At 36.9% G+C, this 26,991-nt stretch overlaps 1 protein-coding gene and 1 long non-coding RNA gene across 3 annotated transcripts in view; one reads left to right on the forward strand and one right to left on the reverse strand.

Moving 5' to 3' along the window:
- LOC135085053 (uncharacterized) lies at positions 1-26,972 on the reverse strand. Of its 2 annotated transcripts, XR_010260004.1 has the most exons (8): positions 26,687-26,761; positions 26,545-26,600; positions 18,099-18,364; positions 2,806-2,911; positions 2,390-2,566; positions 2,161-2,284; positions 1,740-1,925; positions 1-1,090 (listed from the first exon to the last, which is right to left on the reverse strand). It is a non-coding gene; the product is annotated as an uncharacterized LOC135085053 (long non-coding RNA). The 2 variants fall into 2 exon arrangements; XR_010260003.1 differs by lacking the exons at positions 18,099-18,364; positions 26,687-26,761 and adding an exon at positions 26,904-26,972.
- The window catches only part of LOC135085050 (pyruvate dehydrogenase (acetyl-transferring) kinase, mitochondrial), a 144,290-nt gene that overhangs the window by 25,990 nt on the left and 91,309 nt on the right, over positions 1-26,991 (forward strand). The gene's annotated exons all lie outside the window — the stretch shown is intronic.

Consider the following 26,991-nt stretch of genomic DNA (forward strand, 5'->3'; position numbering starts at 1 on the left):
TTAGTTTAAATAGTATATTTATAATGATTAAACAATTATTCTACAACTTTTGAAAGCATACATTTGACTGTAATATTACTATGTCTCTGTAAAGGAGCAATCTACTTTCGTAATTGATCTATCATTTAGTACATTAAATAAAAAGACATAAGCTTATAAGTGAAAAAAGTGCTACATGTAGCTTCAGTGCTGACAGAGTCGGATTTAAAAATCTAAGTTACCTAGAATGACAGTGGATCAAGCTGCGATTTTAATATAAGCGAAAAATATTAAATTCCAATGATAGTGAAATTCGCGTAATTTTACTTAGCTAAGACATGTTTAATTCCAAAATATTATGTAATCATAATTTCAAGTGCAATATTTATTTATAATATGAATGCAAATTGACATTGGCTAAATAATTATGTTACATTTTCCTATATAAATGAAAATATAAAAAAGAATCTGGATGAGAGGTGGAATTGTGTAAAGCAATCGTAATCATTTGACAGTTCATAACGTACGATAAAATCAGTTAGTGTTTGACAGAATAATCGTACGTTATGTTACGTACGTAACTGTCAAATGATAACGATTGCTTTACACAATTCCACCTCAGTTTTAAAAAAAACTTATGGGCTTATTTCTCAATCGTCGTATAACTTTTAACTGAAGAATAGTATGAGATATGTCAAAATGTTTATTCTTCAGCAGATATTCAACGATTAAAAAATCAGTCCTAAGCTAGCTAAGTCACCTACATATCCGAGTAGCTGGCATTTTATGTTCAGTAAATTAATATTAGAAAATGAAAAAATAAAGAAAAAAAAAACAAAAGAGCCATGATGAGGTTCAGCATAAGCTGCTACAAGTCTTGGGTTATGTTATTATTACTGATCAGTAAACAATATTAACTTGAATAAAAGTGCATAACTACTATGTTTTAATCTGTAAATATCTCTAATTATTATTTTCTTGCTTCCTCTGTAGAACGTCAAGCATCTTCAAATCAGTGTTCATCGATAGTTGACTGCTGTCGTCAATCCAATACCGGAACTGCAACTGAGATTTCAAGTCCAATGTCGATAATTCCATGATACTGATGAACCTGGAAATAAAAAGACAGTTGTAATTATTTCGTTTTAATGATTTCATTCTCTTATATTTTATTCGCAAAAAAGGACTATAGGTAATTAAGAAATGACAACATAGAGGTGAGTGGATGCGTGGTAGTATTATCACATAATACCTAATTATTAGTTAAAGTGACATCTAAATAAAATGCGGCAGGCATTTATTGTGTGACATTTGCGTTTAAAATAAGATTTCAAATTATGCATAGAATTAATTTTATAAGAGTAATATTGAACATGTCTCGGAAATGGATTTGCAATAATATACAATAGGGATGATGACTGGGTAATGAAATTAAAATTATATTTAGTCCGTCAGACAGATAATTAGAAAATATTAGACTCATATTTTTTTTCTATAATCGAATAATTACAGTATTAAATTGAGTTGAAATGTCGCGTGACATTACTTTTGAGTAAAAATTCTACTCAAGCGTGACGTATAGCGCCATTTCAACTCGATGTAGCACTGTTATTATTTAATTATAAAAGAACATAAAAATTATGAGTCTAATATTTTCTAATTATCTGTCTGACGGACAAATAATTGAAATTTTGTCATCTAGCCTATTACTTATCTCATATTTCTTGGTCGTTTAGCGTAATAATGTTAGGTACACTTACTTGTCGTGTCGTGAACTACTATTTGCGTCTTGCGTTTATGTTTTGCTTTCTTTTCTTTCTTTATTCTTGGCCTTCTTGCTTCGTAGAGTAATATTTTACGCATTGAGACAGTAATTTCTTCTTGGCGATATCACTCCTCCTTCCTTGTGAGATGTGATCAATTCTATTCTATTCATGGCGTTTTACCTGTTGGTAAAATTTTGTTAAAAGTATTTTTTATAAAAAAAAATGCCTTTAAACAAAGGTAGTAGGCGCGCGTGAACACCTGCCAGTAGAGAGGTTATATGACCTAACGACAGTTGGTGAAAAGAAAAAAGAACACTGGCTGAGTACTCCAAAGATATGTCCAAGCTTAATGTTTATGGTATCTTATCACTTACTATTGATTATTGCGATTGAGTTGTAAAATTGTTTTACTTACATAATCAGAAAAAGGTCGTGTGGTGCATTGTCAGGCTCCGGTTCAGTTCAGTATGAAGTAGCGAAACGTAGGTAGCTAAGTATTATATTACATTTTAATTTTTATTATTTCTTCTAGTCTATACCTGAAATAGATGGCATATTAATATTATTAATAGTGAAATGTAATAAGACAATTATAATTGTATAATTTATATAAATATAAATCTGAAGATTGAAGTTGCGTTTACCTTAATTAGTAGTTAGTTCTTTTTATGTTTATGAATTCTTCAAATTTGCATTATTTTGTCAGGGCTGCGTTATTAATGCTTCATCTTGAGGAACTTGACTTGCGAGTACATGTGGTGAGCACCATTGTAGCAATTTTAACTTTTGCATCACTCAAGTTTCTCTTTTGGCTTCTATACCTGAAATAATTAATATAAAATATGTAGTACAGATTAAAATACTAATACATATAAGAAATGCGAAAATTTGGATGTCTGTTACTTTTTCACGCAAAAACTACTGAACGGATTTTGACGAAACTTTACAGTATTATTGTTTATAACCCAGAATAACACATAGGCTATTATTAAAAGCCGTGGGCAAAAGCTAGTCTTTTTATAAATTAAATAATAATTTTATTAATATTTTTAATACTTACTCTTAGTATCTTTTGAGTGTACGAGTGACAGTCATCTTGATGTCTAATTGAGTATCTTATCCAGATAAGATATAAACAGTGATATTACTAACAAATCGTTTGTCATCTGTAATATAAAACATATTAAAATTAGATTTATATTTAGCTATGCATTGTTAGAGTTTACATCGATGTATAATTAGAGACACATCAAAGCATTGCACGGCTCATCTGTGTTTTGTGTGAATGAGATGTTTCTACATTTATAAACAAGTTAGCTGCCACACACTGCCAGCCTGGTTAGTCCATCTGCAAGCTCTATAACATGACATACAATGTTAGTAAAAGACAGCCATAAATATTAGTTAAAGCCAGAGCCTCGTCAGTAAGACAGCAGGGAGCACCGCAGCGGAGCGTCTCACTCTCGCGGTGAGCCACGCCGCTGCCGCCAACAGCCGGCTGTTGGCGCGAGCAGGTGAGGTTGGCACATGGGATAGTACCATAACATTAATTTGATCTTATAATTAATTAAAGGCAAGCCAATGGTTAGTAAGATTAGTTTTGTTATGCACTCTCCCTTCTACTCCCCATCTACCTACATGAAATGTATAACATTAAAAACTGATTTTAATCATTCGCGTCCCACCCATTACAACTAAACGTCAAGCAGTGAGTACATAATGTAACTCATTCATAAATATCGCGTCAAGACATACCTAGACACATAGAAAGACACGGGTCTTTCTATTTTAAATAAAAACCATTTCATGTAGTTAGATCGCCCTACTGGGCGAATTCGATCTTCTAGCTACAATTAGTTAGCAAATAAATAATATGAATATGAATGAATTCTAAGCCAAAGCAGCGCAAGCATTTTAAAGCAGCAAGCAATTGCAAAGCAGCTACTGAAATGAATCCAAAATTTGATAGATTTGCCCGGGTAAGCCGATATTGTATATGATGAGTGTTTACGTGTGCAGTAATGTAAGAGAAGATGGGAAAGCAAAGTGAAATGGAATATGAAAAATATCACCCCATTACTGTAAGAGTGGTATATCGGAATATAACGTAATCACTTTGGAATCACCATGACATTAGCGCCTGATTCGGAACAGGAGCCTCCTCAGCCAACCAAACGAAGGAAGAGAGAATGACACCGCTGACTGAACGAACTGATTGACAGGGGAAGACTGTTAGGACGACACCCCCAGCCTGCAGGGGACGTCACTGATCCACGTGGGTGACACAGGCAGACGCTTCAGAGAGGGTGACGCCATCGAAGCGAAGAGTGTGAAGGCGACAGCCAACACAGCACGAGCATAAAGTTGAAGAGGTCGAGCGGAGGGAAGATGCAGGGTTAACGAATCAGGGCAGAGAAAATAACCGGTCGATAATGTCCCGGGTGTCAATCAAACACCTCAGCGTCGACGGAATATCAGGGTGTCCAGGTACAAGTACGAGTATGTATGTCAATATAACAAACAACACGTGGTTCAGAAAGCAATGAGCAATGGATGTGTTCAAATGAAGTTAGTTAATGCCGTCATAAGCGAAACTGAACGAAATTGTTCTCACCAGCATAATAAGGATCGTCGTATAATTGTCATTTTGTAAAATTAATAATGTAACCGTCGCCTTTTTTCGCATTTCTTAAATAAACATTGCAAATACATCACAGGTCTCACTAAAAAACAGGTACTTTTAAAGGTATATAAAGTGCTATAAACGGTTACAAAAACAAAGTCAAAATTTATTTATTTGTAATTTTAAATAGTACTTAAATATTAATTAACAAGAATAAACAATAACGTTACTTATTTAATTAGTTAATTATTTCAAGAATACTCAAATTTTAACAACCATTAGGTAATTTTCATAATATGTTTAGTAAAAAAACTTTTAGTTATTGTAAATTTTATGAAATTGATCAAGTAGCAATTCCTGGCAAAGAAAGAAAATGTCACGTCCATTATGAAAACCCTCTCAACAATAAAATTACCTCATGCATGATAGCAACAACAAACTTGTAAATAAAAGGAGTAACTTTAATATTAAGAATGTGAAAGAATAATGGTAATAAAATAATTAGAAAATTCTAAACTGAGAATATTAGTAAACATTAGGTACAAAAGAAGTGAAAGCCCAAATAAAAACAAACGGTGTAGTCGATATCCAATGCTCACTTGTCTTCAGCAAGACAAGCGATAGGATGTTTTAACACCTACGACCTACAGTGCTCGAGATCCGTCGCACATCTATCTCATCAACGAGAGAAGAAGGAGGAAAATATTGAACAGAGTAGTTGAAACTGATAAATTATTAATTTTAACTTCAAAGACAAGAGGTAATTAGGATAATATTTAGCGAGGGAACAGACAGCAGTTCTCAAAATGGGACCCATTTTTATCACAATTTCATTGTTAGGTTAAAATGGACGAACATAAAATATGTACTTACGTAGGACATTAAAAACAGTGCACCCAAAACAAAATTCTTATTGTTTAAATAAATGAAATTATTAAAAAGTACTATTCTGTAATATGTGAATAAGCTAACAAACATAACAAACTGAATTACAATAAAAACATTATAGGTAGGTGGTAGTCAATATTCATTATTAATTTATAGTTAATATGTACACATTAAGAGAAAAAAGTTTTTGGTTCTATATTAAGTTATTGCAAATTTTAATATTATTAACAAAGACAGAGGTACTAATTAATAAAAAATATTATTTGTTGTGTAGCAACATTTATGACTTAAATGTGATTAAAAATATGAATTCCTTTTAACTATTCGTATAGTGTCGATTCGAATTAAAAAAGTATGTCCTAAATGTATAACAAGAAAAGTAACGTTATGTTTTAAATGTTTTTAGTTATAAAAAAAAAAACGATTTCTTGTAAAATTGTTAAAAAATCTTTATATCATTTGGTTTTGGACTATTATGTATTCGTTAAATATTGATTAAAACCCAGTATTCATAAAAAAAACTGAATACTCCATGCAACAAAATACGTTAAGAAGTGTTTAGGATTTTAATTATTAATAGTTTAATGTCAGAGTTAGTTCTAGCTTTAACTACAACACGGATATTTAACCGGATATGTCCTGCGAAAATTGATTTTCTCGCCAAAAATCTTGTTTAAATCTTCTGCAGCCATAGCGTGCAGTAACTAATAATACGACGTGATTGGATTACTAATGTTTGGCCAAAAACGTTTCCCAAATTATCACATCGCAAACAACTTATTTCATTCTTTTTATCGAAATATTCATTAACAAGAGGTGATTCTGGCGCTCGGCGGCCGCTACCGCGGCACGCTGCGCTCGCCTTCGCGCGTTAATGGTCACTGTTCTAACCTAACCTAACCCACTATTTTCTGCAATACCTACTTTTTGCAAACATACAATTTTATTATTAAAATTATTGTTTAAGAAAACTATGATCATGTGCCTTATGCTTTGATTTGTGGGTAAGTATATAAAGTGTTAATTTGATCAATCAAATTATTTGGATATTTGTCAAAAAACATTTGCTATACAAAAATTTGCCATAAAAAAACTTGAACAAGTAAAATTTTGCCAAATGATAATTTGACCAAATGAATTATCGCATCCCACCGCTCCTGCCAAAAGGCCACGGCATCCTCTCTAATGGTGCGCTTCAATTCCCGGCGCTCCCTGGGGGCCAGTTGGATTCCCTCCTCCGCAAGTCGTCCTGCACGAGAGACTTACAGGTAACGCTGCCGTGCTGCACGACCTGTAAGCCTTCGTGAGTAAAATGAGCGCCGGTCGCTGAGTACTCCCTCCAACCACCTTTGTCATCACAAAAATCGACGAGCATCGGTACCATACGGCCGCAGCGTATGTCATCGTGGCCACATAAATGCCTGCGTACAGCACACTTAGGGCGGGGTATCTCACGCCCCATGACGTCTTGCCAAAACCATTGGCAGCTTGTAAATCAATCAATTTCGCATGCGGCACATAGGACCTAGCCTCGTCGAGGGTCACACCAAGCGATTGCGATCGTCACATCGTCTGCGTACGCTATTACGTGTACCCACTCAGGACACGGCAGCATCAGGAGGTCGTTGAGCAGGAGGTTCCAAAGTGTCGGGCCCAACATTGATCCCTAAGGACATCCCATGGTACTGCGCTTCCACGACGTTTGAGCCCCTACATAGAGGCCCACACGCCGGTCTGTAAAGTAACTAACCAATGACCTGAAAATATTAGGTGGAGCTCCGGTCTGTTTGGCCTTCAACAAAATCATCGGCCACCACGCGTTGTCAAAAGCACCGGAGATGTCCAGGAAGATCAGCTGCACGTATGACGCAGTACTGTTCTCGGTGATCGAGTTAATGAACTTGAGCGCCGTGACCGTAGACCGGCCACGGGTGAAACCGTGCTGAGCGTCAGATATATGTCGGTGCAAGCAGGGAGCGCAGGAGATGATGACGCGCTCCAGGATCTTACCCAGGATTGGCAAAAGAGTAATAGGCCTATAGGCCTTCGGGTCAGAGAGAGGCTTACCGTTTCCCTTCGGGAGGACCAATAGTCTACCTACCTTCCAGATGTCTGTAAAAGAACCTTCAGCAAAGGTGGTGCGATAATAACTTTAAAAAAAAATAAAACCGACTTCAAATGCGTGAACACAAAAAAAAAACAAAAAATTAAAAATATTGCGTATAAAAAAGTTCATCCCCAATTTTCCACCCTTGGGGGTGAAATATTTTCTTCAAATTCGCATGAAACCACCCTTTAGATAATACCTATTCAACAAAAAAATAATTGTTCAAATTGATTTATAATCGGCGGAGATATTGCGTATAAAAAAGTTCATCCCTAATTTTCCACCCTAAGGGGTTGGTTTTTCTATTATTAAATTTAAATGGGACCACCCTTGAGGTATTACCTATACGCCGAAAAAAGATTTGTTCAAATCGGTTCATAATTGGCGGAGTTATCGCGTAACAAACATAGAAAAAAAACATACGGGTCGAATTGAGAACCTCCTCCTTTTTTGAAGTCGGTTGAAAAGTAACAGTTGCTAAAAGTTTATTTGGGAAATGAAACATTGGCGATAAGTTGTTTGCGAAGCGAAATTTGGCGAAAAGTAATTTGGCCAAACGGAAGGATACCGACGCGATTACTATTAAATCGTAACAAATAAGTTTATGAAATGTTTATTTCTAAATGTAATAATATCAATATAACTTTAAAAAAAAACCGACTTCAAATGCGTGAACACAAATAATACCTATTCAACAAAAAAATAATCGTTCAAATTGGTTCATAATCGGCGGAGATATTGCGTATTAAAAAGTTCATCCCCAATTTTCCACCCTTGGAGGTGAAATATTTTCTTTAAATTTGCATGAAACCACCCTTTTGATAATACCTATTCAACAAAAAAATTATCGTTCAAATTGGTTTATAATCGGCGGAGATATTGCGTATAAAAAAGTTCATCCCCAATTTTCCACCCTTGGGGGTTATTTTTTTTATTATTAAATTTAAATGGGACCACCCTTGAGGTATTACCTATACGCCGAAAAAAGATTTGTTCAAATCGGTTCATAATTGGCGAAGTTATCGCGTAACAAACATAGAAAAAAAAAAACTTACGAGTCGAATTGAGAACCTCCTCCTTTTTTTGAAGTCGGTTGAAAAAAAAGGTGGCATAGGGGCCCGAGCGCCAGCCTCGCCGCACCTTAACCTATTTAATACACTGCATTAACTTAAATTATACTGGTAAATTACTAATATTAGTTAACCATGCCACCACCCCAGAGACATTTTAGTGAGAATGACAAATCCAAGATATATTTTTTCATATTCTAATGATAGTAATAATTCAGACTGAAAAAACTTAAACACAATAAGATTGAAGAGGATCCCTTTCAATCGTGTAATGTGTTATTACCAATAATGTGACTGTTTTGACACTAAAGTAACCAAAAATATTTTTGACTATCTATGGGAACTGTGGCAAAGTAATGCTATAACATCACCCCATCCAAAATTAAAAGCGTAAAAATCTGGACAACTTGGTTTGACCAGTCCCCGAAGGCAGCGCCTGTTCACAGACATGACGGATGAGCCAGCCATCGCTTCACTCGATCATATTTTAGAGAATGTAACGACCCGCCTCACCACGCCACCACCCCAGAGACATTTTAGTGAGAATGACAAATCCAAGACATCTTTTTTCATATTCTAATGATAGTAATAATTCAGACTGAAAAAACTTAAACACAATAAGATTGAAGAGGATCCCTTTCAATCGTGTAATGTGTTATTACCAATAATGTGACTGTTTTGACACTAAAGTAACCAAAAATATTTTTGACTATCTATGGGAACTGTGGCAAAGTAATGCTATAACATCACCCCATCCAAAATTAAAAGCGTAAAAATCTGGACAACTTGGTTTGACCAGTCCCCGAAGGCAGCGCCTGTTCACAGACATGACGGATGAGCCAGCCATCGCTTCACTCGATCATATTTTAGAGAATGTAACGACCCGCCTCACCACGCCACCACCCCAGAGACATTTTAGTGAGAATGACAAATCCAAGACATCTTTTTTCATATTCTAATGATAGTAATAATTCAGACTGAAAAAACTTAAACACAATAAGATTGAAGAGGATCCCTTCCAATCGTGTAATGTTTCATTGCCAATAATGTGACTGTTTTGACACTAAAGTAACCAAAAATATTTTTGACTATCTATGGGAACTGTGGCAAAGTAATGCTATAACATCACCCCATCCAAAATTAAAAGCGTAAAAATCTGGACAACTTGGTTTGACCAGTCCCCGAAGGCAGCGCCTGTTCACAGACATGACGGATGAGCCAGCCATCGCTTCACTTGATCATATTTTAGAGAATGTAACGACCCGCCTCACCACGCCACCACCCCAGAGACATTTTAGTGAGAATGACAAATCCAAGATATCTTTTTTCATATTCTAATGATAGTAATAATTCAGACTGAAAAAACTTAAACAATAAGATTGAAGAGGATCCCTTCCAATCGTGTAATGTTTCATTACCAATAATATGACTGTTTTGACACTAAAGTAACCAAAAATATTTTTGACTATCTATGGGAACTGTGGCAAAGTAATATTATAACATCACCCTATTAAAAATTAAAAGCATAGGAATCTGGACAACTTGGTTTGACCAGTCCCCGAAGGCAGCGCCTGTTCACAGACATGACGGATGAGCCAGCCATCGCTTCACTCGATCATATTTTAGAGAATGTAACGACCCGCCTCACCACGCCACCACCCCAGAGACATTTTAGTGAGAATGACAAATCCAAGACATCTTTTTTCATATTCTAATGATAGTAATAATTCAGACTGAAAAAACTTAAACACAATAAGATTGAAGAGGATCCCTTCCAATCGTGTAATGTTTCATTGCCAATAATGTGACTGTTTTGACACTAAAGTAACCAAAAATATTTTTGACTATCTATGGGAACTGTGGCAAAGTAATATTATAACATCACCCTATTAAAAATTAAAAGCATAGGAATCTGGACAACTTGGTTTGACCAGTCCCCGAAGGCAGCGCCTGTTCACAGACATGACGGATGAGCCAGCCATCGCTTCACTCGATCATATTTTAGAGAATGTAACGACCCGCCTCACCACGCCACCACCCCAGAGACATTTTAGTGAGAATGACAAATCCAAGACATCTTTTTTCATATTCTAATGATAGTAATAATTCAGACTGAAAAAACTTAAACACAATAAGATTGAAGAGGATCCCTTCCAATCGTGTAATGTTTCATTGCCAATAATGTGACTGTTTTGACACTAAAGTAACCAAAAATATTTTTGACTATCTATGGGAACTGTGGCAAAGTAATGCTATAACATCACCCCATCCAAAATTAAAAGCGTAAAAATCTGGACAACTTGGTTTGACCAGTCCCCGAAGGCAGCGCCTGTTCACAGACATGACGGATGAGCCAGCCATCGCTTCACTCGATCATATTTTAGAGAATGTAACGACCCGCCTCACCACGCCACCACCCCAGAGACATTTTAGTGAGAATGACAAATCCAAGATATCTTTTTTCATATTCTAATGATAGTAATAATTCAGACTGAAAAAACTTAAACAATAAGATTGAAGAGGATCCCTTCCAATCGTGTAATGTTTCATTACCAATAATATGACTGTTTTGACACTAAAGTAACCAAAAATATTTTTGACTATCTATGGGAACTGTGGCAAAGTAATATTATAACATCACCCTATTAAAAATTAAAAGCATAGGAATCTGGACAACTTGGTTTGACCAGTCCCCGAAGGCAGCGCCTGTTCACAGACATGACGGATGAGCCAGCCATCGCTTCACTCGATCATATTTTAGAGAATGTAACGACCCGCCTCACCACGCCACCACCCCAGAGACATTTTAGTGAGAATGACAAATCCAAGACATCTTTTTTCATATTCTAATGATAGTAATAATTCAGACTGAAAAAACTTAAACACAATAAGATTGAAGAGGATCCCTTCCAATCGTGTAATGTTTCATTGCCAATAATGTGACTGTTTTGACACTAAAGTAACCAAAAATATTTTTGACTATCTATGGGAACTGTGGCAAAGTAATATTATAACATCACCCTATTAAAAATTAAAAGCATAGGAATCTGGACAACTTGGTTTGACCAGTCCCCGAAGGCAGCGCCTGTTCACAGACATGACGGATGAGCCAGCCATCGCTTCACTCGATCATATTTTAGAGAATGTAACGACCCGCCTCACCACGCCACCACCCCAGAGACATTTTAGTGAGAATGACAAATCCAAGATATCTTTTTTCATATTCTAATGATAGTAATAATTCAGACTGAAAAAACTTAAACAATAAGATTGAAGAGGATCCCTTCCAATCGTGTAATGTTTTATTACCAATAATGTGACTGTTTTGACACTAAAGTAACCAAAAATATTTTTGACTCTCTATGGAAACTGTGGCAAAGTAATACTATAACATCACCCCATCCAAAATTAAAAGCGTAAAAATCTGGACAACTTGGTTTGACCAGTCCCCGAAGGCAGCGCCTGTTCACAGACATGACGGATGAGCCAGCCATCGCTTCACTCGATCATATTTTAGAGAATGTAACGACCCGCCTCACCACGCCACCACCCCAGAGACATTTTAGTGAGAATGACAAATCCAAGACATCTTTTTTCATATTCTAATGATAGTAATAATTCAGACTGAAAAAACTTAATCACAATAAGATTGAAGAGGATCCCTTTCAATCGTGTAATGTTTTATTACCAATAATGTGACTGTTTTGACACTAAAGTAACCAAAAATATTTTTGACTATCTATGCTATGGGAACTGTGGCAAAGTAATACTATAACATCACCCCATTCAAAATTAAAAGCGTAAAAATCTGGACAACTTGGTTTGACCAGTCCCCGAAGGCAGCGCCTGTTCACAGACATGACGGATGAGCCAGCCATCGCTTCACTCGATCATATTTTAGAGAATGTAACGACCCGCCTCACCACGCCACCACCCCAGAGACATTTTAGTGAGAATGACAAATCCAAGATATCTTTTTTCATATTCTAATGATAGTAATAATTCAGACTGAAAAAACTTAAACACAATAAGATTGAAGAGGATCCCTTCCAATCGTGTAATGTGTTATTACCAATAATGTGACTGTTTTGACACTAAAGTAACCAAAAATATTTTTGACTATCTATGCTATGGGAACTGTGGCAAAGTAATACTATAACATCACCCCATTCAAAATTAAAAGCGTAAAAATCTGGACAACTTGGTTTGACCAGTCCCCGAAGGCAGCGCCTGTTCACAGACATGACGGATGAGCCAGCCATCGCTTCACTCGATCATATTTTAGAGAATGTAACGACCCGCCTCACCACGCCACCACCCCAGAGACATTTTAGTGAGAATGACAAATCCAAGATATCTTTTTTCATATTCTAATGATAGTAATAATTCAGACTGAAAAAACTTAAACAATAAGATTGAAGAGGATCCCTTCCAATCGTGTAATGTTTTATTACCAATAATGTGACTGTTTTGACACTAAAGTAACCAAAAATATTTTTGACTCTCTATGGAAACTGTGGCAAAGTAATACTATAACATCACCCCATCCAAAATTAAAAGCGTAAAAATCTGGACAACTTGGTTTGACCAGTCCCCGAAGGCAGCGCCTGTTCACAGACATGACGGATGAGCCAGCCATCGCTTCACTCGATCATATTTTAGAGAATGTAACGACCCGCCTCACCACGCCACCACCCCAGAGACATTTTAGTGAGAATGACAAATCCAAGATATCTTTTTTCATTTTCTAATGATAGTAATAATTCAGACTGAAAAAACTTAAACACAATAAGATTGAAGAGGATCCCTTCCAATCGTGTAATGTTTTATTACCAATAATGTGACTGTTTTGACACTAAAGTAACCAAAAATATTTTTGACTATCTATGGGAACTGTGGCAAAGTAATGCTATAACATCACCCCATCCAAAATTAAAAGCGTAAAAATCTGGACAACTTGGTTTGACCAGTCCCCGAAGGCAGCGCCTGTTCACAGACATGACGGATGAGCCAGCCATCGCTTCACTCGATCATATTTTAGAGAATGTAACGACCCGCCTCACCACGCCACCACCCCAGAGACATTTTAGTGAGAATGACAAATCCAAGATATCTTTTTTCATATTCTAATGATAGTAATAATTCAGACTGAAAAAACTTAAACAATAAGATTGAAGAGGATCCCTTCCAATCGTGTAATGTTTTATTACCAATAATGTGACTGTTTTGACACTAAAGTAACCAAAAATATTTTTGACTCTCTATGGAAACTGTGGCAAAGTAATACTATAACATCACCCCATCCAAAATTAAAAGCGTAAAAATCTGGACAACTTGGTTTGACCAGTCCCCGAAGGCAGCGCCTGTTCACAGACATGACGGATGAGCCAGCCATCGCTTCACTCGATCATATTTTAGAGAATGTAACGACCCGCCTCACCACGCCACCACCCCAGAGACATTTTAGTGAGAATGACAAATCCAAGACATCTTTTTTCATATTCTAATGATAGTAATAATTCAGACTGAAAAAACTTAATCACAATAAGATTGAAGAGGATCCCTTTCAATCGTGTAATGTTTTATTACCAATAATGTGACTGTTTTGACACTAAAGTAACCAAAAATATTTTTGACTATCTATGCTATGGGAACTGTGGCAAAGTAATAGTATAACATCACCCCATTCAAAATTAAAAGCGTAAAAATCTGGACAACTTGGTTTGACCAGTCCCCGAAGGCAGCGCCTGTTCACAGACATGACGGATGAGCCAGCCATCGCTTCACTCGATCATATTTTAGAGAATGTAACGACCCGCCTCACCACGCCACCACCCCAGAGACATTTTAGTGAGAATGACAAATCCAAGATATCTTTTTTCATATTCTAATGATAGTAATAATTCAGACTGAAAAAACTTAAACAATAAGATTGAAGAGGATCCCTTCCAATCGTGTAATGTTTTATTACCAATAATGTGACTGTTTTGACACTAAAGTAACCAAAAATATTTTTGACTCTCTATGGAAACTGTGGCAAAGTAATACTATAACATCACCCCATCCAAAATTAAAAGCGTAAAAATCTGGACAACTTGGTTTGACCAGTCCCCGAAGGCAGCGCCTGTTCACAGACATGACGGATGAGCCAGCCATCGCTTCACTCGATCATATTTTAGAGAATGTAACGACCCGCCTCACCACGCCACCACCCCAGAGACATTTTAGTGAGAATGACAAATCCAAGACATCTTTTTTCATATTCTAATGATAGTAATAATTCAGACTGAAAAAACTTAATCACAATAAGATTGAAGAGGATCCCTTTCAATCGTGTAATGTTTTATTACCAATAATGTGACTGTTTTGACACTAAAGTAACCAAAAATATTTTTGACTATCTATGCTATGGGAACTGTGGCAAAGTAATACTATAACATCACCCCATTCAAAATTAAAAGCGTAAAAATCTGGACAACTTGGTTTGACCAGTCCCCGAAGGCAGCGCCTGTTCACAGACATGACGGATGAGCCAGCCATCGCTTCACTCGATCATATTTTAGAGAATGTAACGACCCGCCTCACCACGCCACCACCCCAGAGACATTTTAGTGAGAATGACAAATCCAAGATATCTTTTTTCATATTCTAATGATAGTAATAATTCAGACTGAAAAAACTTAAACACAATAAGATTGAAGAGGATCCCTTCCAATCGTGTAATGTGTTATTACCAATAATGTGACTGTTTTGACACTAAAGTAACCAAAAATATTTTTGACTATCTATGCTATGGGAACTGTGGCAAAGTAATACTATAACATCACCCCATTCAAAATTAAAAGCGTAAAAATCTGGACAACTTGGTTTGACCAGTCCCCGAAGGCAGCGCCTGTTCACAGACATGACGGATGAGCCAGCCATCGCTTCACTCGATCATATTTTAGAGAATGTAACGACCCGCCTCACCACGCCACCACCCCAGAGACATTTTAGTGAGAATGACAAATCCAAGATATCTTTTTTCATATTCTAATGATAGTAATAATTCAGACTGAAAAAACTTAAACAATAAGATTGAAGAGGATCCCTTCCAATCGTGTAATGTTTTATTACCAATAATGTGACTGTTTTGACACTAAAGTAACCAAAAATATTTTTGACTCTCTATGGAAACTGTGGCAAAGTAATACTATAACATCACCCCATCCAAAATTAAAAGCGTAAAAATCTGGACAACTTGGTTTGACCAGTCCCCGAAGGCAGCGCCTGTTCACAGACATGACGGATGAGCCAGCCATCGCTTCACTCGATCATATTTTAGAGAATGTAACGACCCGCCTCACCACGCCACCACCCCAGAGACATTTTAGTGAGAATGACAAATCCAAGATATCTTTTTTCATTTTCTAATGATAGTAATAATTCAGACTGAAAAAACTTAAACACAATAAGATTGAAGAGGATCCCTTCCAATCGTGTAATGTTTTATTACCAATAATGTGACTGTTTTGACACTAAAGTAACCAAAAATATTTTTGACTATCTATGGGAACTGTGGCAAAGTAATGCTATAACATCACCCCATCCAAAATTAAAAGCGTAAAAATCTGGACAACTTGGTTTGACCAGTCCCCGAAGGCAGCGCCTGTTCACAGACATGACGGATGAGCCAGCCATCGCTTCACTCGATCATATTTTAGAGAATGTAACGACCCGCCTCACCACGCCACCACCCCAGAGACATTTTAGTGAGAATGACAAATCCAAGATATCTTTTTTCATATTCTAATGATAGTAATAATTCAGACTGAAAAAACTTAAACAATAAGATTGAAGAGGATCCCTTCCAATCGTGTAATGTTTTATTACCAATAATGTGACTGTTTTGACACTAAAGTAACCAAAAATATTTTTGACTCTCTATGGAAACTGTGGCAAAGTAATACTATAACATCACCCCATCCAAAATTAAAAGCGTAAAAATCTGGACAACTTGGTTTGACCAGTCCCCGAAGGCAGCGCCTGTTCACAGACATGACGGATGAGCCAGCCATCGCTTCACTCGATCATATTTTAGAGAATGTAACGACCCGCCTCACCACGCCACCACCCCAGAGACATTTTAGTGAGAATGACAAATCCAAGACATCTTTTTTCATATTCTAATGATAGTAATAATTCAGACTGAAAAAACTTAATCACAATAAGATTGAAGAGGATCCCTTTCAATCGTGTAATGTTTTATTACCAATAATGTGACTGTTTTGACACTAAAGTAACCAAAAATATTTTTGACTATCTATGCTATGGGAACTGTGGCAAAGTAATAGTATAACATCACCCCATTCAAAATTAAAAGCGTAAAAATCTGGACAACTTGGTTTGACCAGTCCCCGAAGGCAGCGCCTGTTCACAGACATGACGGATGAGCCAGCCATCGCTTCACTCGATCATATTTTAGAGAATGTAACGACCCGCCTCACCACGCCACCACCCCAGAGACATTTTAGTGAGAATGACAAATCCAAGATATCTTTTTTCATATTCTAATGATAGTAATAATTCAGACTGAAAATACTTAAACACAATAAGATTGAAGAGGATCTCTTCCAATCGTGTAATGTTTTATTACCAAATATTTTTGACTATCTATGGGAACTGTGGCAAAGTAATGCTATAACATCACCCCATCCAAAATTAAAAGCGTAAAAATCTGGACAACTTGGTTTGACCAGTCCCCGAAGGCAGCGCCTGTTCACAGACATGACGGATGAGCCAGCCATCGCTTCACTCGATCATATTTTAGAGACATTTTAGTGAGAATGACAAATTCAAAATCTTTCTTTTTAATTTAATAAAAATAACAATTCAGACTGAAGATAATCTTGACAATGGAGGGGATCACTTTATTGTCATAATGTTTTATTACTAATTTATGATATTAATTTATTCAACATAGTATTAAAAATAGGTCAAGTTGCGGCGGGAGTGGCCCCTTGGCCATCCCTAAAGCCAACTGTATTTTTTACATACAATATAAAAAAAATCGGAAAACCGCGGTTTAGATAGCAAGAAACAAACGGACATATTCATTACGTCACGGTCATTGCATGGGTTCAAATATTATATGTGCTCCCTCGAAAACCTACTCTCCACATAACCGTTTAAAGCACTTTATATATCTATAAAAGTACCTATGTTCTTCAGTGTAACCTACGACGCAGCTTGCATTGCTTATTCAAGTAATGCGAAAAAAAAGGCTACCCCTGTACATTATTTCAACTTCAACCAAACCAACGCGTGCAGATTGCCATCGCCGGCGCGATCATAAGCCAATGACTGGTCGTGCGACCTGTCATTCGCCTATGATCGCGTCGGCGATGGTGATTTGCACGCGTTGGTTTGGTTGAAGCTTACTTTTACAAAATGACAATTATACGATATCCATTATATGCTGGTAAGAACAATTCCGTTCAGTTACACTTTAAACGGCATATAACTAACAAAAAATCAACACACCCATTGCTCATTGCCTCCGGAACCATGCATATGTTTGTTATATTGGCATACTCGTACTTGTACCTAGACTTCCTGACATTCCGTCGACGCTGAGGCATTCAATTGGCACAAGTGGGACATTATCAAGCGGTTATTAACCTTACCTTGATTCGTCACCCCTGCATCTTCTCTCCGGTCTCTTCCCCCTCAACTTCACGCCCGCAGCTATGCGGCTGTCGAACTCCACACTCTTCGCTTCGATGTCGTTACCTTCCCCAAGACGTCCGCCGGTGTTTCCCACAGCATCAGCAACATCAGCCCACAGGCTGGCGTGTCCCCCCAACAGTCGTCCACGTCTATCCTTCAGTTCGCCCTTCAGTGATATCATAACATCTCTTCTTCAATTTGGTTGACCGAGAAAGCTCCTATTCTAAAATCAAACACCAATGTAAATGGATTTATACTCCAAGTGACGACGCTATACCGATCCACCCCTACAGTGTAGAGATGATATTTAACATAGCCCATTCCCCCGATACTTCACTATCTTCACTCACACCACCACAGACGCATAACTCATATACACAAAACCAACATGCCCAAACAAAAACCACCAAATTTTGAATTCATGCGAAATGAGTATAAAAAAGCAAAAATAAATAAATAATGCACGTGTATAGGCGTGTCAGCTTGATTTTAATTGATTTTAAAATATATTTACACAAAAGAATTGTCAATTGATTGATGAGGTGAATTATATTTACACTTTCCGAGAAACTGCGTAAAAATAAAAAAATATATAAAAAAAGTAATCTAAAGAAGCTGCGGGTACACTACATTATTAAGCAAAAGTTTATCGTCGACTAATTTATCGCGCGAAACTAAAATTTTGATATCCGATTTTTCTTGGACCCGACCTAACGCTACGTACAATTGGCCATGACTGAACACGTCCGACCGCAAGTCTACGCCTACCCGATTTATAGTCTGCCCCTGACTCTTATGAACAGTCATGGCATAACACAGAGCTAAGGGGAATTGCCGTCGCGTCATTTCGATGGGGCTGTCCGGTTCGATTGGAGCTTTAAACAAGATACGCGGAATCAAAAATTCGTTTGTTTCGCCTGGCTTGCGAACGGTTATTATGCGCGGCGTAGTTTTCACGACGATAACTTTTGTGCCATTGACCAGTCGGTCTGAAAAACTAAGATTGCGGATTATCATGCACACGCATCCTACTTTTAGTGTTAGATCATGTTCTGGAACACCCTTTGGCTGCAGTTTATTTAACGCGTCCGCGCCTAAAAATATATCGTCCGCGTTATCGGAAAGGACTTTATCGATTGAATAAAAGTGTAACGGTTCCGACTCTACTCTATCTAATACTATGGAATTAATTTCCCTAACGTTTTGATTGTGTGTGGTGAGTATTGCTCGACCAGCACACGTGTCCGGTTCAATAATGACAACATGTGAAAAAACAAAATCTATTAAATCGTTCAAATCTGTAACATAAGAAAGGTGGGAAGTTAAATCTACTAAATTTAAAATTGAACGATTCACCTTTACAGTTTGAACCGGCAATTGATTCGATCCCAGTTTTAATAAAAAGTCAGAATACTCTGGGTCGTCTCTGTTACGTTGGGAAGTGCTCAAGTTGAAAATTTTAATTTGTTCCCAAATCGGTGAGGACTTGACTGAACAATTGATTACGTCAGAGTTACTTTTAGCTTTTACTACGACAGGAGGTATCTGACGGAAATCTCCTGCGAAAATTACGATTTTCCCACCAAAAAGCCTGTTACACTTCATCAAATCGCGGAGAGACCTATCAAGCAGGTGAATGAAATATTTGTGAGCCATAGGGGCTTCGTCGTAAATAATAACGTCAGCTTGTCGAACAAGCTCAGCGCGCTGCGAACCATTGGTAATGCTCCAGTAACCAAGATCATCTACGGGGTTGAGGGGGAATTTAAACATGCTATGCGCCGTAATGCCGCCTACGTAATTTTGCGCCGCGATACCTGAACTCGCCGTACACAAGACAATTCCTGAATTTCCGCGTGCGTGTGCAGTAATTACATTTAAAAGCAAAGTTTTACCTGTTCCGGCAGGCCCGTCAATGAAAATGGCAGTATTGTTATAGTTTCGGAACTCGCTGTCACTCAGGAGAGTGTGAATATAACTAAACACGAGGTTTTGGTCGGGGGATAATTTTGGTAGCCAGCTACTCACGAACGTGTTTAACTCGTCGCGATTATATTCGACGCGCTCGCGGCCTACTTCGGTCGAATCGTCTATAACGCCCGGTAACCCTTGCTCGACAAGGGATGTCCCATGTTTACGCAATAACCGGTCGATTTGGACGAGACAAAGTTTGTACGCTTTTTCTGCGTCATCGGATAAACGCTGCAAAAAATCCTGACCAATTAAATGTTTGTACTTATCCCACAAAGAAACGACCCTAACCCCGTTCACAGCTAAGAGTACGAAAAAGCTACGCAGCCGTGGTCCAGTCAAAAATGTAGATGCTTCCTGCATAGCAATCTCATACTCCGCTTCATCGTCCGCGATCCCGAGAGCTTTCGCAGCTTCCTGGAAAGTTTTGCACAATGGACCACCAAGTTTATATAAATCGTCGTAACTACGACACGGCTGAGACGCTAAAAGAAGACGCAAGTAAAATAATTCACCTCTGTTTGGCGCGACCCAGAATAAACGCGATACTAATTCGCCCCTTTGCCGTCTTGTCAAAAATTTATTATTGCTCAATTCAAAGATTTCTACATTTTTTGTGGTGGGACGTCGTGAATGTACAATAAACCGCTCGTAAAAATCCAAGTACGTTATGTTATCAAACTGTTCACCGAGAGGCCTTTTAAAATAAGTTATTAAATCCGAATGAGCGCGGCGCGCGGCATCTGCTTCGGTTCCCGGCTTGAAAAAGATGGATTGTTGGCCCTCAAGGTGTACGGCGAGCTGCTTTACGTTCGGTTCGCGAGCTGTTACGTCAAACTCTAAAATGCGCCACGTCGCTTCGCAAGAACCAAGGTAACGTTTGGTGACATACTGCTCGATTTCATTGTTTTTATCTGAATCGGGAACGACAGTAACGCGCGATTCGTCAGGACCTTTGGTCATGTATTTGAATAAATATTTGACGATCGCGCGTGCGGAATATGCTAATAAATTTATGTGACAGTCATACTTGAGGAGAAGAGCGGCATTGTACGGAACGACCCACAAATCACTAACCGTTACGTCTCTATTTCTAAATTTAATCGTGGCTTGGTTTTTACTATCACGGCGTAAATGAACAAAACCTTTGTCATCGCAGTAAGTTACAGCCGTTTCAGATTTGGGGAAATACTTTGTGCATTTCATTTTTTCAGTATCCCAACATGGCAAATCTGTTCTATGTGGAGGTCCACATGGGCCGTGTATCATGTGATCAAGCACAGCCTTGCGTAATCTACCACCTGCCTCAGAAGGAGGAGGGATATCTGCCCTTACAAATTGATCGATTTCAAAATTTTGTATGGGACCACCCCCTTCGATTCTAAAACAAATGTGGGCATGGGGCAGTCCTCGTTTTTGAAACTCTATGACATGCATAATATACATACATCTACCAAACCAAGCACCAGTTCTAAGGTCTTTTAAAAGTTGTGCGAGTTTCAAGTTAAAAACTCTCGCACAAATTAAAGGATTAGGCCTTTGTCCTTGTGGAGTAGATTGTTGGATCTCGGGCCACTTTGGATTGCATGTCATCGTTAAAAAGTATGATGGAGTGCCCAGTCTATTGACCAGTGCAATCGCATCCATATATTTAGTTTTCATATACCGTGGACCTCCAGTAAATGTATTGGGCAGATAGACACGTCCCGGCACAACACCGCCCTCTCCCCGTATGGTTTCATCTGCTGCTATCTGGTTACTTATCTCTACTGAGTTTTCTACTTCCTGAAGGGGAGCAGATCTAAGAGCAGCATCTGAGGAATGATTCTGCATGTTAAAAATGTACCTAAGTCGTTCCTCTGAAATTCTACAAAACATATCTACTATCCATTCCTCAGAAAGTCTGTTCAACTCTGAAAACCGCGGCTCAGATAGCAACAAACAACGGACGTATTTATTTTGTGTTAGTTTTACGCCGTTGTTATCGAGTCTATTCGGTAACCAACCGGGATTACCGTGTGGATACAGCAAAGGATATTGGAAAGTTTCATACAGCGGATGTAAAATGTCTACAGTGTGCGGTTTTCGAGCACCTATGCGCCATATGACTATAGCTTTAGGAATATAGCGTTCGCGTTCTGTGCTCAGAATTGCGGCTATTTCCGAACCGATTGGCATGTCTCCCAAAATATTACCATGGGAGCGTCGCGACGTGGGTTCAAATATCAAATGTGCCTCCTCGGAAGGCTCCTGACTTAAACGTTTAAAACAATCTATGTACGGACTAACATTATGCATAAAATTGGTAATGCAGCGAACTACCTCCATGTCTAAATTTTGGCTTACAGCTGTCCTTTCCCTTTCGTCGTAAATGTACATACCGATAGGATTATATGTGTCAGTGTAAGCTAAATCAAAAACGCGATGGTAAGTTCGGCCCTGAATTTTTAAGAAAGACACACCGGAATTTGGTTGATGAAAACCATGAGAAACGCCTAATGCGCTAAACGAAAACAAATTATTGAAAGCTCGCGGTCTTAGAAGGAAAGCTGGGTGGGAATAGAACTCTTCGGTTAACGGCGGTAAATTTTGAACATTATATGCTCCAGAACCACAACACCACTTGACTCTACCTTTTTCCTCTATAAAAATTCGCGCCTGACATTGAGGACATCTATGACTGTCATTCAAAGATATTTTTTTAAAAGAATGAGTCTGAATTGAATCTAAGTCATCGTTTTGTTTTTGTCCGATCAAAATATTGGAATTACGCAACGCGGGTTCTAAGTTTCGATTTACTACATTATATTGTTTTGACGATTCTCTATTAACTTCCGGATTTTGTTGCGAATACCGTTTTACCGCGTCCCTGTTAACCGAGGGATTTTTTTGCGTGTACCGCTTTACCGCGTCCCTGTTAACGGAGGGATTTTTTTGAACGTACCGTTGAACCGCGACCCTGTTAACGGAGGGATTGTTTTGCGAGTAACGTTTTACCGCGTCCCTATTGATAGTTGGGTTCTGGGTAGCATAACGTTTTACAGCCTCTCGGTGTCTAAGGGTTTTGGTTGACGTTACGTTACTAACCCGACCGCTATTTAAATCAACTCTATCAATTACAACGACGGGCTTTAATTTCAATTTGACATCAGAATGAGTAGTACTGACGGACAAAGGTTTCGCATCATGGGCAATTTTTAACGCAGTTAAATCTACTCTTTCAAGAACCACAACTGGTTTTAATTTTTCATTAATTAATTTAGATTTTTTCGGTGCGGAAGAATCTACTTTAGATTTAGATGATCTCTTTTTTTTGGGTCGACCTCGTTTGGTTGATTGCACCGGTGCAATGTCTATTGATTCTAACTCAACTTTTTCAAGGACTACGACAGGTTTCAACGTTGTTAATTTCGCGTCGCGTGGCTCGAGTGGGACGACGGGATCTAAGTTTAGCGCAAAATTTACTACAGTTAATTTATGTATAGAATATTGCGCCGAGGTATACGCATGTCCTATGAACAGTAATTTTGCGAGATCTTCTAAATTTTGGCAACAAAACAAACGCGCCTTATTTTGAGTTTCGTCCCGATGATTAAATTTATTATTGATGCCAACCGCATGGCTATTAAATAAATAAAATTTGTTGCCAAATTTCCAAAAAGAAACCGTATAATTGTTCCCGGTGAACAAGTAACTATCCCGAGTATCGTTACGTTCGCGAGTGAATACACGGTCGCGCAAAATATGAACTAACTGCAATGTTGCAACATCAACATCGCGCAGTGAAGCTGGAAAAAGCCCGTTTTCAATCCAGTTGGGTTCCATTGCATTAATTTTAACCGCGAAGTTCCCTACTCGATAATCATTTGGCAATTCGTCTGGTAATAAGAAAACGTGGTCCCGAGGTTTGCACTGCAAGTAAAGTAAATCACCGTACTGAAGAATAGTATTGATATCCGCAACATCAAACACGGCCCGATTTTTAATAACTGACAAAGCGGATGCACATGCTGACATGGCTACACACTGTGCATTATTACCTTTATACCGTGCATCGCCTTGATGGGACAATCCTTTACCAGAAATTAGTAATTAATAATAGTCTGATTGACAATGAAGTCGCGCTTATTATGCATTACGAATACATAATTTAAAAGAAAGTAATTTGCTTCGAAATACAAAATGCAGGTGGTTTCTTTATTTTCAGATAATATGCTGATACCTTATCAAGACAAAAATAACGAAAACTCTAAAAAGATTCAAGTCAATCTTCTCTTAAAATTATTGTCATAAAATATAAACGTGTAAAGAATGCAACTTCAGTATCTAAATTGAATGATAAAAAGTGTTATAGATTTATATGACACAGGGAAGATAATTAAAAATTGGTCACATAATTAATGCTAATTTTCAACTCAGTTATGTAATATTATAAAAATACTTTCATTATCTTCTAACACTCTCCGCTAAAATATCTAAAGCATTTTGACAAGACCTTAGAACATCACCTTAAAGCAATATCAATCATGCTAATTTTGAGGTACACACAGAAAACAAAATGACAAACTATAGTGCCAACAAATTTTCTGAAAATAAATCGTCAATAAATTCATATTCAGTTATAAATGGTTATGCAATGAACAAGTGATAAATTTTACAATGCCTACCTGATTAATTACTTTTATTGTTTTGGTAATTGAAATTAAGTTTGTTTTTTACTAATAAATAAAAGAAATTAAATTTAAAAGTAGATATACCTACCTATAGAGACCTACCTAAACCGAAAATCCAAACTCATACAATTAATAGCAGCTAATGCTAATAGTAATAATAAGAAGTTTAATGTAAACAAAAGTTTGAAATTTTATTATAATTGAACAACAACATTACCCACTTAAGTAGGTAGATAATGTATCCAAATTACTAAAGAAAACAGTAAATTGTATTAAAAACAAATGCCTACCAGTTAAGGTATGTAATGATGGAAATCAATGATTATACAAATTAGTACTAACCTATTTTACGGTAACTGTACCATTTTGCAGTAAGTTCATATTACAGTAATTTTATTAGGCTAATCCTACCTAAAAAATGCATTGCATTGATACAATATTTCCTAAAATAAAACTAATGCAAATTCAGATAACAGGCTTGCCTAACCCCATTGAGACAATAAGTAGGTACCTACCTATCTAATTTCTGCTTATCAAACATACCTAAATTAAATTAGTAATAATATGAATCAAAAGAAATTTAGAATTTATGTTTCTGTAAAAATGAAAAATATTATAGGACCTTAGTAGGTAGTCTAAGTAGGTATAGGACCAATTTCAAACATGATGAATATTGATAACTTCAATCAATTGGTGCACATCTATTTGAATTTAATTAATTTATGACAAGAGATAACAATTAAATGTTATTAATACCACTATTCAAGTAGGTAAATTATAATTAGTATAATTATTAATCTTGATTTATAAAAGGCTAGATATTATGGTCAGATCCAGACTTATACAAGTTCAAAAAAAGTACCTATACCTAGTAAGATGAATGTTAAATCAGAATTCAACGCACTAAATTGAAAATATTGATAAATAAATACAAATATAACAAGCGCAGGATATAAGTAGTATCAAATGCAAATAATCCTATTGCAAATCTGAAGGTTTTCAAATAATATTTAAACTGCATTGATATTACCTACCAATATTTGAGAAGGATTCAATCAAGTTCTTATTATTGATTTGATTTCAGAGCAAATCAATTATTTTAACTACACTGAAACATTAATTAAATTAGATGTGATTCAATAAATGCTTTGTTTAGGTATAATAAGAACTAAAGTTATGCTTACTTGTGTATTTTAAATACCTAATGTAACACCAATTTCAACAGTAAATAATCCTACATGTAAAATTATTTTACATAACTATTCATATGAAAACCATCTCAGAGTAAGAAGATCTAAATAACTTTTATTGATAATGTTAATGTATGTTCATCAACAATGAAATGATAACTTGCCTGTTAGGACATTATTAATACAAGTACCTTGTGTGGAATTGACATGTTTCAAAATATAAAGATTTCTTACGTGTTATTAACTATTTACTGTTAGGCATGGACCTTTTTTATAGGTCCATGATTGTAGGTAGGTGTAGGTAATTTAAATAACTTGGCAAATAGAATAAGGGGCTACGCCCTTGTCAACCATATTTAGAAAATGTATAAAGTTATTGACTTGAAAAAGCTAGATCTTATGCAGTTATGAACTACCTACAACACCATTGCCATGTCAATTATAAAAGAAGAAAAATGGCGGTCCATAACTATTCATCAAAGCCAAACATAGTATATTTTTAACGAACCAAAGGACCTAAACACAGAAAATAATGGAAAGAAAAACAAATAAGACTTTATAAGACTTACCCGTGGCGATGCAGACGGCCGTGGTGGAATCGTAGTTGAAGCGGGGCATCGTGAAACTGCAATTATACACATTTAATGAACTAAAGAACCACAAACTATGGCACTGAAGAACCTAAAATACACTTAAAACTTCGATCATTACACTTTAAAAAGTTTTAAACCATAAAAAGTTGTTTGTTTAACATTATTTCATTTGTTTTACAATGGCGTCCCCTTCAACAAAAATGATGCCTACACTAACGGAACGATGAAAAGAAACAATTAAGTTGATATATCATCAAAATTGATTTGTACAATAGTATTTTATTATTTGACAAACCTATGGATAATAATTTTAATAATATTTACACATAACTTACCGCGATGAAACAAGATGCAAAACAGTTGCGACCGAGAGGGAGGCGGAAGTGAATGAGCGCGAAATGTCTCACTCAAGGAAAGGGGCAA

The sequence above is a fragment of the Ostrinia nubilalis genome, chromosome 27, assembly GCF_963855985.1.
Source record: "Ostrinia nubilalis chromosome 27, ilOstNubi1.1, whole genome shotgun sequence".
In the NCBI taxonomy this organism is placed as follows: Eukaryota; Metazoa; Arthropoda; class Insecta; order Lepidoptera; family Crambidae; genus Ostrinia; species Ostrinia nubilalis.